Consider the following 8766-nt stretch of genomic DNA (forward strand, 5'->3'; position numbering starts at 1 on the left):
GGTATTTGGCCAATTGGACATGAAACTAGACACATAATGGCACAATTTTGTTGAAGAAACCATGCCCAAAAGACCAAAGCAAGTGGACCAAAAACTAGCCCCAATCCGTATACCCTGCAACCAGATTCTGCAGAATGACCAAATGAACAGTAATTGTTCATTTGGCCATAACTCATTGTAGAATGGCCCAATTGACCTGAAATTTTTACAGAAACAAGTTAAGATATAGACAAACAACTTTCATGAAGAAACATACCCCAAATTATGACCAGAACCTATCCAACAAGGCAGTAGCAGTCACTGTCCACTGCACTATAGATATGGTCAATTCTGCAATTTTTCAATCCGGCCAGCTGTGGTTTTTGGACCATAACTGGAGCTAAAAAACTCCAAATGGAGTGATTCAAAAAAGTAAATTTAACTAGACAAAATAAGGAACAACTTTCATGTTTATCATTTTCTCAAATTCCCACTGTAACAGTCCCTAATGGAATAGTAAAGTTAGGGTACAAAAACTGAAAATTCTGCTCCCTTAGCTCTAAGCTTAGAAATGGTATTGGTGATTAATTCCAACAAGTTTTAAATGCAAAATGTGGTACATTGGGAGTGTTAAAACCAATGTACCTATTTTCTATCCAAAAGTCAACATTTTTGTTGACCAATGAAGTGAATAGTGACACCAAAACTTGAAATTCAAAAATTGAAGAATTCAAAAGTATCAAATGCCCTAGTATACCTAACAAGATTGGTTTGGATAGTTTGGCATGCCAATAGGGTTCAGTTAGCGATCGCACATGGCATTATGCCATTCAGTGATTTCATGGCTTTTAGCCATTCGACATTATGTTGATACTTGGCCTTGTGCTCGATGTTATCTGACTTATTAGGCGATCATTGCACTGCCGGAGACACATATGTGACCGATGGTGTGACGGCCCGAGGTACTTGATACCCAGTGCCAGTTTACCCGTTTATCCAGTCTAGTCATCTAGTGTAGGTTACTTGGGCAACCAAAAATGAAAGTGGATAAATTTAGCTAAATAATGAATATAACAAGTACAAAACAAGTAAGACCTCGATGCATGCACTGCATATTTATTTTCTGTTATTTCTTTTTATTTTATTATTGGCACCACTAAGCATTATTGCTTAGCGCGTTGCTTTTGCCACGCGTAGGTTCTGGAGATACTGACCGAGAGCCCAGTAGACCGCAGACTGGGTGAGACCTCCTGCAGCTCTGCATAGTGTCCGTGTCACCTCACCATCCACAGTGCATTGGTAGGACACTAGGTTTCATTTTGGTATTTTGTAACTAACTTTTATTTTCTCATATGTAATTGAACTTATGTAATATATTTTGATGTTCATGTAAATAATGAAAATTGTGTTTGTGAATGGAAAAGTGAATGTCTATTTATGACTTTTACATGATTATCAAATGAGATGAATGATTGAGAAATGGAATTGAAAAATGTTGAGATTTTGATATTGGAGTTTGAGAGTGATGAGATATGAATATTGGAAGTGTTTTTCACAGGTTCCGAAGAACTGTTTTCTCCATTTTTAGCTGGTACTCTGCCGGATTTTCTATAAAATTTTCGGAACCTCAAATAAATAATAATTTCGATAAATGGCTTAAATAAATTATATTTCATAAATTATATTCAAAACTATGACAAAAATTGATTAAGGTAAAATAGAGTGTGCCGATACACCGCGTGACATTGCTTAGTCGGATATACTGTACACGGGTAAGGGGTGTCACAGATCCCATGGACAATGACCTTTAATCTTCATCGGGAAACATAATGGCTGTCAGCTGTGACTGAGTGAATAGGATACCATTTTTTTTCTGTTTCTAATGGCGTGATCATTATGGATTGAAAAATGGGTAAAGAGCTCGAATCAGTGGAATGTTTGGGAGGCTGGAATGTAGTCTGCACTGTCCCATCTGGCTGTCTCCTAAAATGCCACACCTTACCCTTTCGTAAGATGTGGCACGATCTCGTAGTATACCTAATAAATTATCGAACTTCACTTACCGATAATCTATTAAATATACTACAAGGGATTTTGGCAAAACAAATTCATTTTTAAGGTTTGGCGTGGTGATTAAAATTTAATTGAAGTGTTTTTAATTCAAGTATGTGTCATAAAACTTATTTAGAAATAATTAGATATTTTTAGAATTTCGTAGAAAATCTGCGTGATTACGGCTAAAAATACAATAAAATGGTTATTCTAAACCTATGAAAATCAATTCATAAAAATTATGTCATACTCTAATTGATCTCAATCAATATCAAATCATCTTATTTCATTCTTAACAAAACTCATCATAAATAAAATAATTCATTATTTACAAGACTCAGAAAGAAATTTAAATATTGCATTCATTGAGGTAAAGAAATTAATTTTATAAAAACATACATGTAAATAAAATCTCAAAATAATATTACAATAATTACAATCTCAGAATTTTATTACAGAGCTTTTTATACAACTGCTCAATATTTATACAAACTTATATATTGTTACAAAATATATCAAAAAGAAATTACCAAGAGTATACTTATAATATGCCCGCAGCTAATTAAACCACAGTCTCAACACGACTTCAAATCACAGCTTCAAGTTATCTCATTCAGCTGCTCTATCTTTTCTTTTACCTGCGATAGCATACAATAATTTAAAATTTGAATACAAAACCTACTTTGACAAATCATAATAAAGAGCTTGAAATTTTCAAATTCTTCATAATTTATAAAACCAAAGCCAATATTTTCAATCATGCAAATCGTTTGTTTAAATGACATTTTGATCAAATAATCACAATTTATCGCATTATAATAAAGCATTTAAAATGTTCACATTTCTCTTGAACTATGAAAACAATATAATATTTTACAACCATTAACACACATTTGTTTCAATCCCATTTTATCAAAATATGCATAATTTAAGGGTATTGAAAACATTCACACAGTTCAAAACATGACACTAAAATAATGTTGGGTTGTACACCACGACAAAGCCAATACTTCCAATAACCAAAGGCTAAAGGGGAACACAAGGGCTAGCTAGCATATATGAGTACTCATTCAATACTTCCTCAACTGGCAACACACCACACCACTTCAGCCAGAGAGGGAAACTCAACCTGTAACACCCCTATTTGTATAGCCTGGTATATTTCACTGTTTCAGTGACCGGAGTCAGTCCGGACAATTAAGAGGATTAGAACCATACTTAAGACAACTAGAGATGCCATAAACACAAATAATTAGTAATGTTCAATTAGTTAAGTATAAACAAGAAAAACAGAACATAAGAGGTTAAACGAGCCGAGAGTCACAGTGATGGGTGATCTTCTCGGGAACGACTGCGAAGTCATTTTAAACTCAAATTTCGAACCGTAAAATGTGACGTTGCGGTCCTTAGGACCATTATAAACACAGTGGAAAAGAGAAAATCCCGAAAAAGAACTGTTAAGCCAGTCAAATAATTAGATCAGGGAGCCAGAAGAAATATTAGATTATTTGCAAACCTGGATGAACCGGCGAGGGGCAATTTAGTCAATTGACCACGAGTGACTCGACCTAATCACAAATAAAATCGGAGAAAAGAAAATTTCGGAGTCGGGAATTAAATTAAAGAACTAATAGAGAAAATAAAAAAAAAAAGAGAAAAAGAAAAAGGTGTAGGGAGATGACATCATGCATGACATCATGCATGATGCCATAAATGTTATAATTAATAAATTTAATTATATTGATTTTTGGTCTTCCATAAGATAAAGACATAAAGAAAAGAAAAGAAAAAAAAAACTAAAAGCCTTCTTCCATTCTTGGTTGCCGCCTAACTCTTTCCCTCACCCTCTCCTTCACTTAAACCACCATTAAATCTCATTTTGAGCTTGAAGAACCCTAAATCCCAACCTAGAAAATTTACTTACCAACCTTAAACCTTGTTGATTTCGCTTGAAAAGAATGTTTGAGCAAGAAAAGGAAAGGAAAAAAAAAAAAAAGAAGAGAATTGAGGAAGAGGAATTTCAAGTGAGGTAAGCAATCTAAATTGAAAATTTTAGTTTATTGGTTATGTTTGTGGTTTGAGTAACCTAGAAATTTATTTAAAATCAAAAGAAAACATTTGTAGAGGACTAAAGGAAATTTCAGCCAGCCATGGATGTATAAGAATATGATGTGTTTTGAATGAATTAAATTTGTTAGTAAGCTTGTATGAAAGTGGTAGTAAGATTGAAATGCTTAAATGTGATTAAATGCAATGAATTAGTGTGGTTAGGGTTTGAGACCTAGGGTTTTGAGGCAAAAATTGGAGAAATGGGTAAATGATATGTTTGACCTATTGTGAAGTTAAAAATGGTCATTTGTGACCAAATGAGTTGTGTTGGAATGGTTGGAGTTAAAGCTAAATTCGGAGGGAGTGTGGTCATGCTGCTGGCAGCATGACCAAACTTCCTTTGAGGACCAAAAATGAAATTTTACAAGTCCAATTGATATGGGACAAATTGAGGATGAAAATAGACACTAAATGACACAATTTTCATTTAGGAACCATGCCCAAAAAGTGACCAAAACCTAGTGAACAAATTGACTCAATTCGGAAAATCTCAGTCTCTCCCTGTACAAACTGACCAAATGAACAGTGTTTGTTCATTTGGCCATAACTTGAGCTAGGCAGGTCCAAATGACCTGAAATTTAACCAATAGTTAGATGAGATATAGACCTAAAACTTTCATGAAGAACACAAACCCAAATTATGCCATTAACTAAGTCGTTTGGCCACCCAAAATTGGTGACCCAAAACTGCCAGAACCAAAAATTGCCCAGAATTCTAGGTTGAGTCCAATCCGGCAGCCATGGTTCAAATGGCCATAACTTGAGCTACAAAACTTCAATTGGGGTGATTCAAAAAGGAGAATAAACTTAAGACAATAAGGAACATTTTTTATGAAAGAAGTTTTGCCAAATTCCAACAGTAAAATGACCAATGGAACAGTGCAACTAGGAACACCAAAACTGAAAATTGACAATTTTGCCTAAAAGACTTAAGCTTTGAGAAAATGACCAAAACCAACAAGATTGGTGACCAAAATGTGGTATGTGGGTGAAGTTGAAATTCTCATACCTATTAAGTTTTAGAAAGTCAATAATTTGACTTGAATAGTATAGTGAATAGTAGCCCGAAACACAGAAATTTCAAAAATGTCGAGTTTAGCACAATAGAGCTAGATAAAAATGAAGTTAAATTTATTTTTGGATTTATGCTAAGTTATAGTACTGAAACACTATGAAACTGTGTGTTTCGGCTGAAAAAGACTTGGAAGCTTGGAGAGGCTGAGTCAAGGCCTAGAGGCAACTCACGTCAGGTCTGTGCACAGTAATTTTTGTTTAAATATATGATTCTTGAAAATTTGATTTTTTTTGAGTTAATTTTGAATTGTGTTGCCATTTATGATTATGAATATGACTTTGAAAATTGACCAGATTTCTAATAAATTATTTGAATAAATTGTTTTGAGTTGAATTTGTGTTCACACTTAGCATGACAGTATCACATTATTCCTCCTCCATTTATGGGGTTGAGATCGTTCATTTTCCTCCCTCTCTGGTTTACCAGTTGAGGTTGTAGATCGGATGAGTACTCATCAGCTAGCTAGCCACCTCCCTCATTGATTTCGATTAGTGAGGTTGTAGATTGCTTTGTCGTGGTGTACAACACGGCATTGATCGGAAATTTTGTGTCATGGTTTAAGTTGTGTATGAATTGGCAACACTGTATTTCTTAAATTATTTGACTAAATTGTGTTATTATGAGCTTTGATAATTTGTGAAATGTGATTGAGAAATATTTAAACTGTGTTTTGATAATGAATGATTTATGTATTGTATTTCAAATTTTTATTATGCACCACTGAGTATTTTTATACTCAGTGATAGCTTATTTTGCTGTCACAGATAAGAGCAAGGAGAAAGCAGCAGAGTGAGCTGCTATTGAATTGAGGACTACAATGGTCTTTTTGTACGGGTATTATTTTATACCCTTGTAGTTAATTTTGATGTAAATATAGTAATGTTGTATGTATCAATGTAAAGTTGAGCAGTTGTAAAATAAATTTTAATATTATTTTTGAATTTTCTTCTGTAAATTAAGATTTGTATTTGTGAAATTCATACTATATGCACTGTGGATGGAGTTATGAAATATTTTAAGTAGTTAAATTTTTGGAATGACTTGAATTGGGTTGACTTGAGATTATTTTGAGGTTGGGAGTTGTGAAAAATTATTGGAAGTGTTTTTCTCAGGTATTTGAAGAACTGTTTTCTCCAAATACAAACGGAACTCTGTCAAAATTTTTATAAAATTTGCAGAAAAATTAAAATGGACAAAAATTTATACTAGTAATTAAACTTTGAATAAATGGTTTTAATTCCTACCAAAATGCTCACTACTTCCAAAATGCTAGAAAATAGTTTTAAAATCCCTTATAGTGTACTTAATGAATTATCGGTAGGTGAAATTCGGTAGTTCATTAAGTATTCTACGGGATCATGTTATGTCTTACAGAAGGGTAAGGTGTGAAACAAACCCACAAGTGGAGGAGATCACAATCAATAACATCCCACTAGGCAAGCTAATGAGGAATACAAATTATGTTTCCATGCTAAGAGTGGTTTGAAAACAATTTCAAACAATTTCCATTCAAAGAATCGTATTGCAAATCAAGTAATTACATTTCACAATTCACAATCTTTAAAATAATGCATTAAATTCTTAAGTGCACAAAAGTAATTGTATTTAAATCATACAAAGCCAATTCAACAATTTAAAGCTCACAATTACAAAGAAAAAGCATAATTCATTCATATAAAGTTCACTCAAATCAATTCTAAATTTAAAACATAGTGAAAGAATAGTTATGCACAAACCTCTTTATACTCCTCTTACTTAGTTCCACTTTTTCCCTCTTTAGAAGGCTTCTTTTCCACTGAAAATACACAATGGAAATGTCTCAATACTTCCCAATTATCTCCAATAACTAATCAATTGAATGCCTAAGTTACTTATACAAATTCAAGGAGTTTGGGTTCTAGACGATTTGAAACCCTGATTTCGCAATCCCATTTCAACCTAGTTTCAGTCCTTATTTGCTAACGTGATCTTCATGAAAATTGTTCCTTTATGTGTTAGGTTTACTTTTCAATTTGAATCACTCAATTTAGAATTCTGGATCTCAAGTTATGGACAAATTACTAAACACTGTTCCAAGTGCCATATCCTAAAATTCCAGATTTCCAGATTTGTACCTTAAATTTTTATTCTATATCCGGGTATCTTAAGCTTATAATTTGGCCTTGGTCCCCAAAATAATTTTTTAGGTCTTTGTCTTAGGTTTCCAAATCATTTTGAATTACTTCAATTGGAGTTTTGTAAAGGAAGTTATGGCCTAATAACCATTCGGAGGTCATAGGGCCAATTTGACAAGGAGCAGGAATTCCAGATTTAGGATTCCTGAATTATTCCAACAGTTCTCCTATCTTGCCCTAAGAACTGGGTTCTGGTCAAAACATGAAATTTTTAGTTCTATGTATTATAAGAATTTTTGCTTTGGAATTACCTAATTTTCATTTTTTTAGCCCAAGTTATGGCAATTTTTCCAAAACTGGTCGGATAGGTAATTGTCCAGAATTTCCAGGTTAGTCCAGAATCAGGGCAGATTTGTTAGACTAATTTTGTCTAGCAATTTGATCAACTTAGTGTTATAATTTGGCTCTATGTTATTCATAAGAGTTGTTCTCCTATGTCTCAAGTTTCCATTGGTTCAAGATTCACTTAATTTGAAGTTTTCTAGAGTGAGTTATGCCCAATTTACTAAGTACTGTTTATTTGGTCATTTTTTGTCAGGTCCAGAATTGAAATCCGGATTCAAGCCAAATTTAGCGCAATCTATTGTCAGTTTCTGGACAAGGTGTCTCCATGAAATTTCTAGAATTATGTCTTAGGTTTCATCTCCAATTGGCCTCACACTAATTGGGGCTATGTAACTCAACTTATAATCATTCAAACCTACTGGACTCAAAGGTTCAGAATTCTGGCCATTCAACACACTACAATTCCATCAATTCCTTTCATTAATTCAACATAAATTCTTAACTAAAGCATGCCAAATGACCATAATTAGGCCTTATAAACATTAAATGCATAACATACCACAAAACCCTAATTTTCATAAACCCTAATTTTTCCATCTTCCAAACTCATGCAATTCCATGTAAGCTTACTACCCCAAACATATATACAACACCATTTAACCAAGAATTTATGTTCAATTCATTTAAAACACATCAAAACCTTACTCCCCTTTGGCTGGCCGAGATTTCAACCTCTTCTAACAACCATGATTTCATCCAATTTCGAGTTAATTTCTACTTAATCACCCTTAATTCCATGAGTATATAACAATTTAAGTTGGAAGAGTGACTTACCCCAATAGGTAACTTTTCTAATCTTTAATTCCCTTCCAAATTTCTTCAATCCTTTGCTTCAAATCTTCTTATCAAAGGTTAATTTGATATTTTCTACTAATTTTATATGGAAATTTGGGAGGTAGAGCAAGGTTTGAGAAGCTTGGAGTGATGAAAATGGTGTAAGGGAGAGAGAGCCAAGGAAGCCGGCCACTCTTGAGGAAGATGATGAAATTAGTTTATTTTCTTTATAATCAATTTTGTCTTTTTATAATGGAT

The sequence above is a fragment of the Hevea brasiliensis genome, chromosome 18 (assembly GCF_030052815.1).
Source record: "Hevea brasiliensis isolate MT/VB/25A 57/8 chromosome 18, ASM3005281v1, whole genome shotgun sequence".
NCBI classification, from domain to species: Eukaryota; Viridiplantae; Streptophyta; class Magnoliopsida; order Malpighiales; family Euphorbiaceae; genus Hevea; species Hevea brasiliensis.